The sequence below is a fragment of the Manis javanica genome, chromosome 1, assembly GCF_040802235.1.
Source record: "Manis javanica isolate MJ-LG chromosome 1, MJ_LKY, whole genome shotgun sequence".
Classification (NCBI taxonomy): Eukaryota; Metazoa; Chordata; class Mammalia; order Pholidota; family Manidae; genus Manis; species Manis javanica.
In genome coordinates this window covers 48219868-48234681 of record NC_133156.1, presented here as the reverse complement: position 1 = coordinate 48234681, position 14814 = coordinate 48219868, and the positions used below count along the sequence as shown (strand labels likewise).

The 14814-nt window shown below is 34.6% G+C and overlaps 1 protein-coding gene across 6 annotated transcripts in view; it reads right to left on the bottom strand.

Annotated features, from left to right (window-relative positions):
- Positions 1-14814, bottom strand: part of TENM2 (teneurin transmembrane protein 2) — a 1157254-nt gene that overhangs the window by 811290 nt on the left and 331150 nt on the right. The gene's annotated exons all lie outside the window — the stretch shown is intronic.

The window sequence follows — 14814 nt, the reverse complement described above, 5'->3', positions numbered from 1 at the left end:
GGAGCCAGGAACTTTATAGGCTTTATCTCATTTAAATCTTGGAATAGTGTAACAGTTTACTGTTGAACGCTTTACAGGGAAGTTAAATGCTATGTCCGTGGTCCCACTTGGGCAAGTGGCAGATACAGGATTCACCCTTCATTTACAGCCCACAAACCTGTGCTCTTTACCATTGTCAAACTGTCTCAATCAGAGACAGACTTGGCAACATTTTTGCATAGAGAATGCTCTACCTATCTGTGTACTTTATTATTTGGCTTCTTAAAGGATATTTTGAGGTTTCAGTGGCAATTAGATGGAATCATGTGGTACAATCTGTTTATTAACATATAAAACAATTGTTTTTCTCTTTAACCAATTTGTGGACAATGAAAAAAATGCAGAGAAGCATGCACTTTTAGGCTCCAAGTGAAGAAAACCTTAGAAATAATGCCAAAGTCAGAGGTTTACTCACTCTCTCTATATACATTGGTACTTAGGGCCATTCCCTACCACTCATGTGTCCAAACTCATCATATATAACACTTTATGATAGTCCATATAGATGATGTCATGTTCCAGATTTTATTTTTAAAAGCACCAAACAGTTGTTTATATTAACCTAGTGTGAATCAAATTTTTAACAGATCTGTATTTTAATTCTGAGGTTTTACTTTCCTTTCTTCATTGCACATTGAGCTTCCATAGCTTTATTTGGCTGTGTAAATGGGATCAAATCTAATTCTATACATAATTGTCCCTGCAGAGTGAAACCTATTCATTGCAGAGCTAACCAAGCAAGAGTCCTGTGGGCATGGGGTGATTTCTTACTACCTGCACAGGGAAGAGCGGAGTTCTCCTGGCCATCAGCACAGGAGGTGTTCCTTTCCTGGACACATTTTATCATGCTGCCTGAAATTTTCTGCCCACTGTACTTTGTTCCAGGTTGCAACCCTAATAATTAGGTACTGTCTCATAAATGTACCCTAAAATTTTTCACTAGTCTATAAAATTGAGTTCATATGTATCTGATATCACAATAGTTTTCTCTCTGTTGTTGCTTTTCTCATTCTTAAGTAAATGGAAAGAAGTCACTTCATATCAACATTCTCCCATCTTGTCTTTAAAGCTCAAGTTTGTTCTTGACAGTCATGGGATAAATTGCTTCCTTTTCCTAAGAGTCATGAACACAAGCTGAACTGAAACATGACATGATTTAATTCCACATGTGGGAATGTTTAGTATATGATTCCATTAGAAATGGAGTGTGTCTGTGCAAGAAGGCAACTTTCCTGGGGTTTCCCCGCATTTTGCTATCTGAAACTAGCTTCCAAGACCACTTCAGAAAAAGATAAATATCTGTGTGAGGAAAGGTAGACTCAGTTTTCAGAGCATCTCATGTGCTTCTCGGTCTAGGTATGAAAAGTAATAGGTGGTAAGCTTAGGACACGGGAAGCCATGGAATAAATACAGGGCCACTTCTTTGGTTATCAGATTTACTTGATGACAGGACATTAAAGTACCATTTTGATGTTACAGCAAACTTGAGATCATCAGGAACTGGTTAAAATTTGCATATATTTTTAAAAGTGTGACCACAAATGTGAGAAAAGAAAAAAGCATATTTCAAGCGTTTCAACTTCAAATTTATAGCCCTGAAGCCACAAGCAAGCAACACTATAAAGAAAATCAGAGGTTCTGTTCTGAATTCACCAGGAAAAGGTAAGTTCACCCTGACATATAGAAAGGCAGGCTTCCCTCTAAAATCAGAATCATTTCTGCAAAAATATTACCTCTTAAAGTACTCATCATCATCTTCCATTAGGACCACACCTCCCAATGTGCTCCCCACAATTCCTAGTCCTCAGTTATCTCAGGGCAGAGGAATCTCATTCTTAGAACCTGGGAGATATTCTAGACCAAGTCTTCCAAGTCTGTTGGCTTAACATACGAACCTGGTGAGCCATGTAGAAAGGAAAAAACTGATCCATCACTTATGAAATCATTCAACAAATATTTATTGTTCCTGGGGCTGGGCTAGGAAATGGGGATATAACAGTGAGCATTATAAAAATATAGTCGATGGCATTTACAGTCTATATGGGAAAGAGGCATTAATCAAAGAATCACATAAACAAAGTGCAATCTATACAGTGCTAAATACTACAGAGGAAAATGACAGGTAGTCATGAAAGGTCACTAGTGGTCCAAACCTTCCTCTGTTCACAACTGACCCACCAGATGTTCATCTAGTGGTGGACTCATCCTTGTGAGGGACTGGGAGTTTATTCCGCAAAGTTACCACACTCCCTTCAACTTGCTCTTACCATTCCTAGTTTCCCAAACATTCCTCCATATGAATTTATTTCCGACAAACATTTCTCATGTAGTTTGTCTTAAAGCATGAGGACCTCATATTATATCTTTGTGTTCAACATGTATATAGCATGGAGGAATCTTAAAACTCTATCAACCTATGTTTTGCAGGTACTTTGATGGAACACTGATTTTGCTCTAATTCATCTTGTAAAATGATGCCTTTATTAAGCTCCATGGCAGCTTTGACTGAGAGAGACTCGTCATTGTGTGATTCTCTAAGCTAAGTTTTCTAGTGGAAAACAGTCAACATTTCATTCCTTCTTATTATTTTGCAGAAAGATAAAAAGAAGCACAATATTTCAGTATTCGTGAAACATATTTTTACTCTCCATTTGCCTCCAGCTTCTCTGATATCACTGATTAAAGGGATGTGGGTGGTGTCTCAAACTCATTTCATCTCACGTATGTGTTTTATAGTTGTTGCCAATAAACTGCCCAGTGTGGCCCCATATTATGTTGTCAAGCCCAGAGTCAATGTTTTTTACAGATGAGTGATTACACAAAATGTATGATATTTACATCATGGGACTTTAGTATAATGTAAGGAGAGAATGTTGGCACAGAATGTTAATGTCTAAATACTGTTGGGTAATCAGGATAATGCATGCAAATTTTTAAAAATAACTCTTTTGATAAGTCTCTTTTGCTTTAAATTGTTTTCTTCTTGATCATAACCTCTATGTATAACCCAGATCTTCTCCAAAGCATTTTTAGAGAGAAATTTTGCAGCAGAAATCAGGAGTCATCCTTTGACCAGTGAATTTTATTTGGGGATGCAATTCTAAGGAGTGAGATGTCAGCACATTGTGATCTTGGCTTTATTTTCCAAGTTTTTACCAACTTCTCACACTTTGAAATAACCTTTAAGTAGGAGAAGCACATATGTTGCTAAGTCAGAATTATCATGTCATGGGAATACCAGGGAATACATATAGCATGGAAAATGTCAGCATTTGAACAGATATTCTACTATGAGGGCAGGAAAATAAAAGCTGACTGTGGTAATGGGGGAGTACAACATGGAGCACTTTCACTGCCTAAATTTCACTATTCGAATTCTCTGAATATAAGAGAAGTTTTATATGGGGAAGCAAAACTTGCTATAACATGAAAATAGTCACTAAAGGTCGCTTATAAAATCAATCCCCATCTTCACCCATTTACTACTAGGATCTCTTCTCACATCAACTATCTCTATCAACAACATCTATGCCATCAATTAGTTGCTGATAACACATTAGGATCATAAGCAAGGCCACAAGAAAAAAACCACACCAAGATCTAATGGATTTCAGTCATTAACAAGAGAAAATAGAAATGGATGTTGACATGATGATGGGTTCTTCAAAAGATTATCTGATAGACTTTTGGCTCTGGATCAAGATGGATTTCCCCATTTCTCTCTACTCTTCCTACTAAGTACAGCTAAAAACCTAGGACAGTACATATTTAAAAAAACACATAAAAAGAGTTTTAAATGGAGTTGAGAAGAAGATAAACCTATTAGGGTCCTGGGACTTGACGAAGGATATGGTGGTGAGTTCCCTGGATTTTCTTTTTGCCTCATATATCCCAGACATATATTCATTAATAATATCTTATGACTATTTATATATTCACATAATCATTCTTATATTTTTCTGGAGAAATTTCAAATTGGAAATACCAATGAAAGCAGACAAAATGAGACCAAAGAAAAGCTTCCTATAAGGGAAGGGTTCTGCCCCACCTCCACAAACACTTCAGGGTAAAATAAAAAGTGGTGAGCCAGAATTTCATCCACAGCCAGTGGGAACGAGACTTCCCCGCCTCCCACCCAAAGGCATCGCTGCAGGCTGTGAGGGGGCCTGGGCTTTCATCCCTGGCCAGCGATAATGAAACACCCCTTCCTCTCCCTGCTAGTACCAGTGGAGGGTGAATGTGAAATCTAACCTCAGCTGCACTGGAGGGCTCATGGAGAACTGTAAGGACATGCCCTCCTTCCTATCAACTAGATTGTTACCTGCAGAGCTGTGCCGGGTTGTCTGAAAACAGCTCTTCTGAGCAGCACGCAGCGTCCCCTTCCATTCTACCCCATCCCCTGCCTCGTGGAAGTAGGCCAAGTGAGGGACTTGGTCTTTCACTTCCACGTGGCAGTCAAGCCTCGGTGCTCCATTTTTCCCACTGGCTATGCCTCAGAGGAAGCCTGCTGAAATAGGTTTAAATAAAATCCAGAATTCCAAAACATAATATTTCAAATTGCCAGTAGACAATAAAAATTCACTCATCATACCAAGAACCAGGAAAATCTCAACTAGAATAAGGAACAATAATTTTTTAAATAAAAGGTTAATGAGAGGTCCTTTGGAGAATTAATGAATCCATCAAATATTTTTCACAAAATATGACCCTCTGTGATTAGGCTGCAAAATGCAGATTGCAAGTGAAGGATATAATATTGTACAGTCATGAAACTTTGACATAAAATATGTATTACGCCCCCCACAAAAACTGTTATTCATCATCCTTTTGAATAATTATAGCACAGTTGGAATAACAAATATTAACATAAAATAAAATAAAATCTTAATATTCAATTTTATTTTTTCAAGGTAAACTTGCAATATACTAAATATGCTATTTTTACTATTTAATACGAAATAACATTTCTTTTTAAATAAACTTTTTAAGTGGTCCTTTTCTAGGATAATTTACTCTAAGACAAAGAGAATCTCTTGTAAATAAACATGGGTCATTTTTCTTGAGCAAATGTTAGAGTCTATAGTTTAAAGTCAGGAATGAATATTGACTCTAAATTTATCTTGCAGGTATTTAAAAAAAGACATGAATTACATTGTTACAGTTCTTTTTACTACAGTAAGTGAAATGATCTGAGTTGATGACTCAAGCTTTTGCAAAATAGAAACTTACCAAGAAAAATGTGGCAATTGTAAGTGATAAAACATAACTTTTCTTTTTATTTGCTTAATCAACATATCACTAAATTGCTACCTTACATTGACTATCAATACCTATATTTAAATTTTGAGCAATTATAGGTATGTAAAAGCTCCACAAATAATCAGTAAAAAGTTACCAATATTATCTAAAATAGTATCTTTGTACAAATCTGGAATCTACATATGTATGTAGGCAATGATAATTTTGAAAGCCACTGAAGGAGCTACTTATAAATTGTAATATTTTATGCTGTGTATACTAAAATCTTCATATAAACTCTCTTCTAATGCCCTTCTAAAGTTCATTGGATTTTACACATTCAGATATTTTTCCAACTGTTGACAAAACTGTTCATGAAAAATCCCATGGCTTAAAACTATGGAGTAGGTGCACATGCATTACTACTCATAAAGATTTATGTCAAATATTTATATTTCAAAAGTGCACTGTAAGAATAAATTTTTATTTTATGTATATTGTAGTGTTTTGATATTTGCAAACATTTAGATTAATTATGTTAATCTCTAACTGAAGATCTGATGTGTTACAACTTTTACAATTTGTAAGAATTGGTAAGGAAATAAATGCATCCAAATCAAGGTAGCACCCAAATGGCCAGTGAAGACGGGGGAGAGTTTCCAGCATCCTAGGTTCCTCTGCAGAAGCTTTGTAACTTGAAAGAAAAAGGTGAATGTGTCATACTCCTCTGATATGGTGGCATGTTCACATTCCAACCTGAACAAAGCCCAATTTGGAAAATCCAAAAGCAGCCACAACAAAAGGTTCTGCTTAACAACTGCCAGTTCATAAACAGACATGAAAATCCAGTCACCAAGTTAGCTGGAGACTCTTTTCTGCTGATGACAATTGACAAGATTAAAAATCAATGCCAGTATTAAAAGCGGTATCAATCAGTTATCCACTGTATGAGCACTACAAAGGCATTCAGGCACTTGACCATGTGAGAATTCTGACTCTCCAAATTTTTTAATCAGAAAAAAAATGATGAAAGAGCAATAGTGAGTTAATGACAACAGTCTAGCTGTCCTGTGTATGACAATGGCTGCTAAATTAGCTTACATTTACTGATGACTTTATAATGAGACAGGTACTGTCCTAAGTGCTTTTATACAGTTTTCCAATTAATTAAGACAGGAGTCCTATAAAATAGGCACTCTATAGCCTAGGGTTAAGCTGCATGTTCCAGTGTCTGTTTTAAAAATACTTGACCATATATTCTTAGAATTACTTCTGATGAGTTTCCTTTTCTCATTTATAAAATGTATGTAAAAATAGTACCTACCTTCATAGATAGATTTGGTGTAAACACTGAATTAGATAAGGTAGGTAAAAATGCTTAGAACACTGCCTGTCTCAGAGTAACCACACACAAATGTAGCTATTATTATATTGTCAGTTTACAAATGAAGAAAATTTATTACTATTTTTTTATTTATAAGATTAACACTATTTTTTTAGTTGATTTTGAAAGTTTTGGAACAATAAATTTTTCCAGGGATATGCTCATTTCATCTGTATTTTCAATTATTGGCACAAAGCTATCCCAGACGTTTTGAGTCCTTTTAAATTTCTGCTAGAATTTAGAATGCTGTCTTTATTCCTGACATTATATGTGTCTTTTTTCTTTTAATTGATTGGTTTCACCAATGATTTTTTGTCTTTCACAAAACAAATTTGTTTTTCTGATTCTATTATTTGTATGTGATTTTTAGTTTACTGAATTCTTCCTTTATGTATACATTTTATCCCATTCTCCTTCTTTGAGTTCTTTTCCATGTATTTTAAAATTTGATTCTGTATGTCATGAATGCTCAGCTATTCTTCTATTTTATTATAAGCATTTAGTGATATCTATTATTGTCTAAGGACCACTTTCACTGCATCTCACAAGTCACATTTCGACTGTTGTTTAGCTCTAAACATTTTCATATTTCTATTGAACCTATTTATTAAGGTTCTAAATGTACTGGGTTATTTTGTATAAATTTCTGTTCTGTCTTCTAATTTGTATTTGGCTAGGGAGCATAATTTTTATGTTACTAAATCTTTGAACAATCTTGAAATTCATTTTACTGTCTGAAAAAAATTCTGTATTTCATGTATGTGTATTTGAGAACACATGTTCTCTATTAAGTGCAAGATTCTGTATATGTCAACTAAACTAAATTATTAATCATGTTCAATTCTTCTATATGGTACTAATTTGCTGCTTGCCTTCTCAATAACTAAAAGATAATATGATGCAGTTTTCTACTATAATAGATGTTTCTCCTCTTTGTTTTAGCAATATTTGCATTATATCTAAGGCTGTATTATATATGTGCACTAAGGCTAAGTGCACATCAATTTAGAATTATTAGAGCTTTCTGATCATTTGAAGAATTTATCAATATGTAGTGACTATCTCTAATATTTGAGATTGTATCTATTTTTCATACTAATTATATTTTACAAGGAGTTTGTTCATTTCACCTAAATAAACATAGTTTATGACGATATCTTTAAATATGTGTAGGAGCTATAACAATATCCCTCTTTTCATTCTTGATTTAGGGGATTTTTGTGTATTCCTTCTTTCTAAGGGTATCAATTTTACCAGCATGGCTTTCAACAGTTTTTCAAAGGATCAGATTTTGGCTTTAATATTTTCCTTAGTGATTTTCTGTTCTTTAATTTTTTGTTCTTATCCTGATTATCCCTACTTACCGTGAGCTTCATTTGCTCATTCTTTTTTAGGTTCTTGAGGTAGAAATGTAGATCATTGATTTAAAAACAATTATTTCTTTTTTATGGAAATACAGTTGATATACAATATTATATTGGTTTCAGATTTACAACACAGTGATTTGACAATTATACCAATCATGTCACAGTGATTTGACATCACTATATGCTCACCTTAGTAAGTGTGCTTACCATCTGTCACCATACAAAGATATTGCACCATTACTGACTATATTCCCTATGCTGTACTTTCATCCCTGTGACTAATTTATTTTATAATTTGAAGTTTGTACTTCTTTATCCCTCCAGCTATTTTCTTTATTTCTTAAATAAAAATTCAGACCTATAATCTTTCCCTCTTTATCTGCATCCCATAAATTTGGATGTGTTGTACATTCATTATCATTTAATTCCAAATACTTACTAATTTCTCTTCTACCTCTTTGACACATGGGTTACTTAGAAGTGTACAATTTTATTTTCACATATCTGAGACATGTCTAGAAGTCTTATTATTGTTTCTCACTAAGTACCTGGTGGACAGCTAACTCTTCAGGATTTCCTCTTGAAATTCATTGAGACTCACTTCGTAGCTCAAAATGTAGTATATGTTGCTGAATGTTTCACTGAAAAATAGAGTGTATTCTGAAGGTCTAAGTAGTGTTCTATAAATGTCTGTTAGGTTAAGATGATTAACAATGTTGTTTTCTATACCCTTAGAGATATTTTTGGTCATTTTTCTGTCAGTTATAGGGGAAAGGGTTAAAAATCTCTATGATTTTTTTTTCTTTCTCCCTTTTGTCAATTTTTCTTCTCCCCCTCTTCCTTCCTTTTCTTTTTGAAACTATGTTGTTAGACATGTACACTTTCATATATCCAGGGCCAATTGATCTTCTTATAGATTTCAAATATTCATCTTTTACTCTGGTCAATCTACTTTGCCTAGTATAAAATAGTCAAAACAGTTCTCTTAAGTTTAAACAGTAAACTTAAATTTCAATTTTTCAGTGTCTTTTGTATTTAAAACATCTCCTGTAGACAGCATATGTTTGGAACTTGCTGTTTAAGTAACCTGACAATTGTTTCCTTTGCATTAGTGTGATAGTCCATATTAATATAATTATTGTGATGGTTGAATTTACATTCACCATTTTGCTATGTGTTTTCCTGTTTGGCCCTTTTTCATTGTTCCTCTTTGTATTTACTTTCTGACCTTCATTTAGATAAAGAATTTTTTTTAAATTCCACTTTCATTTTTCTATTGGCTTTTTAGCTATCTCTTCACATCATTTTTTAGTGGCTGCTCTAGGAATTTACATGTGAGATATATCAGTCTGTGTAGAGTTCTAATCTTAACTGATGTATGCTATTCCTCTAATTTCTGTGAATTCATTTCTTTACTCTAAAAATCTCTCAACCATTGCCTTTTAAAGATTTACTCACTCCATACCCTTTATTCTCTTCACTAATTAAACTATATATTACCCTTATACTGTCTAAATGTCTATTATATTCTTTATCCTTTTTTCTCTGTGCTCTCTTGCTAATTTCTTCTGATTATTTTCAGTTGACTAATTCTCTCTTTAATTGTGCCCAATTTCATATTTACTGTAGGTACTAAACCTTATTATTTTAAGATATGTACTTCATTTACAAAATTTATATAGCTTTTTAAGTGTTTCTGTTCAGTTTTTCTATTAGAGTTGCTAAATTGCATATTATACATAATTGAAAGTATGTATCTGACAAATTCTAATGTTTTAGGAATTTAAAGATCAACACTAATTGTTCATTAATTTGCTTGCTCTTAATTATGGAGGTTTGTTTTTTTTATGTACTTAATTCTATTGAATTTTAGTTGACACTGGCTTTTTCATTAATTTTCAAAACTACAAGGTCCTAAATTAAGGATTCTTCTGTCCTGAAAGATTTATACTTGCTTCTGTCAATCCATGTATCTCTCTTCAAGTGTCCTGCTTAATGTAGGACTCTCAGTGTCACGTTTTCCTTCTTGCCCCCAGACTAATGTCTAATCTCCCAGCTGTAGCTCTGACAGCAGCACTTGTTCTCTCTGAAGACCTACCATGAGACTCCAATTCAATCTTCAGATTTCTGGCTTTTAGCTCATTTTTATTGCTCATTTTGTTTTGTTTTAGATGCTTGGTGTTTTCTCTTACTATGAGGACTATAGTGTTGCTGTTTTGATCAACCTACTTAATATTCCTTTTTCAATTTTCTCCCCTGAATAATGGAGGAAACTGTAGCAGTACTTGCCTCTTATGGTCATTATGTCAATGAATATATATATATATATATATATATATATAAAAGGTCAACAAATATTAGCTATTATTATTAAATCACTATTATTATGTTAGTGGTAAATGTAAAACTACAAAATGATGGGCATGTTTCCATTTCTAATTTTTTCCTAACACTATACAAATAAAATAATTTTTTAGTTAAGTTGCAGATATGTTTGTTCCATTAAGTAATACAGTATCTGGCTTCTTCCAAGTAATACAAAGAATATTTTATGCCAGCAGAGAAACTACCATCATTAGCTGAAGTTTTGACAGAGGCATATGACATTTGCGATTTCAGCATCCATGAAGGTCCCTGTCTCCATCCTGTGTTTGAGGTTTTGAAAACATTTTGACTTTCCCATCACTGAAGGATTATTCTAGATCTCAAGAGTTAATTAACTCATCTACAGTTTGACATCTAGTGAGATGTATAAATCACAGTCTATCACCAGGTGAACTATGTATAGCAGATATTTTGCTTCAGTAACTAATCAGAGTCTATGCTGTAACCACAAATATTTGAGGAGTAACATTAATGATACACTTTTGTTTGTAACTCAATTTCTTTAAATCAAACTGCTTCATCACCAATTACTGTTAGGATTTAGATACTTGTCTAAAACTATGTCAAGCATCCAGCCATTGAGCTCGTAGAAAATGGCAAGACCATAGTTAGTGTTTGTTAGCATCTGCTAAATACAGAAAGGGTAATTGAAACTGAGTCAAGAGTTTTTCTTTTATTCCTTTCCTACCTTGCTTCCTGTGTTCCAAACACATGTTATAGGTTGCGAGTACATGTAAAGCCTTAATTACATTTAGCATCTGGCAGCTGTTGACTTACAGAGTGTTGTTGAGTCACATAAACTCCAAGTCAAAAATAAATTCAGGAATAGAAGGCAGAAGCTTGCTCAGTAGGATCCAAAAAATTTTGTGTCATCACAGCTGAAATACTATACCATCAGCACTATTATGTTTATGGTAGAAGTGATGCTGAAACTAATCAGTTTCAGCAACATCAGAAACTAACTTGCCACTAAAATACATCATTCTCAATATCTAACATGGTTAGAGCCATCAACCAAAGGGCCTTACAAGCATTACTTTCAACACATGGTAGATACTTTCACATGTAATGGAGACAACAGTTTCACAAGGATTTCAGCATATCTAGAGGCATCAACTGATAACTTTTTAAAAACAATATTTTTACACAATCCACTTTAATCACCAAAGTTAGATGTGTTAAATAATTTAGTTCATACACCACTTACTTTTAGGAGAAATAAGTCTTCTTATAAGCCAGCACAGCAAGAAAAGCTACAAACCTTTAACTTTGGCCACCCTTTCGACACAATGGGAATTTTATAAATAGAGAGTTATGAGAAATGACAGTCTTGACCTTAACAGACAGAAATCTCAAAACCAAAATGTTGTTACAAAAGCATATTAAGAAAACTATAATGAGTGCTACATGTTATTTATAGATACATATATACTAATTTTGAACTAGAAAAATATATATCAAATTCTCAATAGCAATAATTTAGGTAGATACAGAGAGAGGAATTCAGTTGGGGGTGGAGAGAAGAGGATTTGAAACAAATTTGACAGAATATTAACACTTGTTAATTATAAGCGATTAGAAATTAGCACTATATACTTTATTCTCTGTACTTTTCTGTGATTCAAAGTTTTTTCTTCTAAAAATGAAATAATTTAAATATAGAAGTGTACGCCCAGCCAACTCTATTTCATACTTTAAAATATTTGTAATATCGTTATTTTCTGTTGTCATGTCATTGAATATTTTCATGTTTATATTTTGAATTAAACTACAAAAAAAAAATGCCTCTTCTGGTATGTCTCTTTGTGTTCTAGTCAACCAGAAACAGTTATGAAGCAAAAGTAAATACAACTAATGGTTAAACTATGGTACATCCAGACAATGGAATATTATTTAGCCCTAAAAGGAAATACACTATCAAGCCATGAAAAGTCATGGAGGAAATTTAAATGCTTATTACTAAGTGAAAGAAGCCAAACTTAAAAGACTACATATTCTGATTTCAACTATATGATATTTTGGAAGAGGCAAAACTACAGAGGTTGTAAAAAGATCAGTGGTTGCCAGGGGTTGGGCAGGGAGAGATGAATATGCAGAGCACAGAGGCATTCTTTTAAGGCAGTAAAAATACTCTGAGACTATTGTGTCCAAACCCACAGAATGCGAAGCACCAGGACTGAACTATAATGCAAACAATGGACATTAGGTTATTATGATGTGGGAATGAAGATAATGTGCATGTGTGGGGACAGAGGCCATGTGGGAAATCTCTATCCCTTCCACTCGATTTTGCTGTGAACTTAAAATTGCTCTTAAAAAGTCTTAATTTTTTAACAATTAAATGCAACCAAATCATTATATTATGGATATACTGCTGGGAAATACATGCACTTTCCTCCCTAAAAGAAAGGCTGCACCCTGCGGTTAAGAGTATTTCAGAAGGAAGTAAACCAGAGATTGAACCCTTACTTCACCACTTACATTTTGTTCACATGCAAGTAAATTGATTTTCCCACCTCTGTTCTTCAATCTCCTCATCTATAAGATAAGTTTAATAATACCTGTACTCATAAGGCTGTAGAAATAAAACTATCTATGCCCATAAAACTCTTAGCAGTATAGCTAGAAATAGGAGGTACTGAACAAAATGTTTAGAAAATAGAACAAAGCAGTAGAAACAGCCACAGAAGCAGTGGTAGAAATGTTCAGGCCCTCACTCTGGGAATCTATATTCATTCACAACATACACAGCTATTTCATTACCCCAACTTTAATAGGGGCAGACACATGAATGTGTGAGAAGAGTCATAACCTAAAAGAATGGGACTTCTGGCAAGTAGAATGAAGGTAACTTTGTTCATCATTCATTCAACCAATCAATCAATATTTATTTAGTGCTAAGTGCTAGCCTTGTTCTAAGGGCTTGGGGTATCTCAGCAAACAGAGATAAAGATCTCTCTCCTTCTGGAGCTTATACTTCAACTGGGGTAACAGACTATTAACAGTTAACACAATGAGTAAGTCTAGTGCATAGGATCATCAAAGGTCATAAATGTTATGAAAAGGGAAAAAAGAAAGTAGAGTTTTGAAAGCTATTTTTTGCGTATTTTGAACATGATCTGGGAAGGCCTCACTGCGAAGGTGACATTTAAGCAAAGACTTGAAGGAATTGAGGGAGTCAGCCTTTCCAAAACTTGGGCAAGAGGAAACCATCAGTGCAAAGGACCAGGCAGGGGGATGCCTGGCAAGTTCTAGGAACAGCAAGAGGGACTTAGTAGCTGGAACAAGGTGAGCCAAGGCATAACCTGAAGAGCAAAAGTCAGAAAATGAATGAGAGCTCAATCTTGAGGGTTTTGTGGGTGATTTCAAGGACACCTGCTTTTATTCACCCTGAAGTGGAAAGCTGTTGTGTTGTTTTGGCAGAGAGGGGCGACATCATATAATTTGCATTTTGGAAAGATTGTTTTGACTATTGGGTTAGAATACTGGAGAGAGGGAGCAAGGAGACCACCCAGAATGCATTTGCAAGAGATGGTAACAGCCCTTCTGGGTGGAAGCAGTGGAGTGGTGAGCAGAGTGGGACTTCCTGATGGATTGCATGTAGGGTATGGTAGAAAGAGACAAGTTGGAAGTGGGACATCAATGTTTGTAAACTGAAAACTAGAAGAAGGGAGTTAGTTGCCATCAACTGTGATGGAGAAGGTTACCAGAAGAGCAAATGTGGTATAGTGTGGTATGGGGTGTGTGTGTCTGTGTGTGTGTGTGTGTGTGTGTGTGTGTGTGTGTGTGCATGTGCAGAAAAGTAGGATTTCTGCCCTGGATATCTGAGTTTGAAATATGTGTCAGGTACAGAAATGCAGTTGTGGAGGAAGTAGTTGGCTATATAGAGACAGTTCTGATGCAGCAGATACAGATGTGGGAATCACTGGCATGTAGATGCTCTTTTATGTCATGGACCTGGACAAGATCACCAGTGTGGAATAAAGGTAGACAGAAAAGAATATTCCCAAAGAGAACAAGTTCTCAGATTCAAAAAGACATATGTACCCCTATGTTCATTACAGCAGTATTTACAATAGCCAAGATACGTAAATATCTAAGTGTCCATCAGTGGATGAATGGATAAAGAAGATGTGGTACATATACACAATGGAATATTATTCAGCCATAAGAAAGAAACAAATCCTACCATTTGCAACAACATGGATGGAGCTGGAGGATATTATGCTCAGTAAATAAGCCAGGCAGAGAAAGACAAATACCAAATGATTTCCCTCATTTGTGGAGTATAACAATGAAGCAAAACTGAAGGAAGAAAATAGCAGCAGACTCACAGACTCCAAGAAGGGACTAGTGGTTACCAAAGGGGAGGGGTGATGGAGGGCAGGTGGGGAGGGAGGG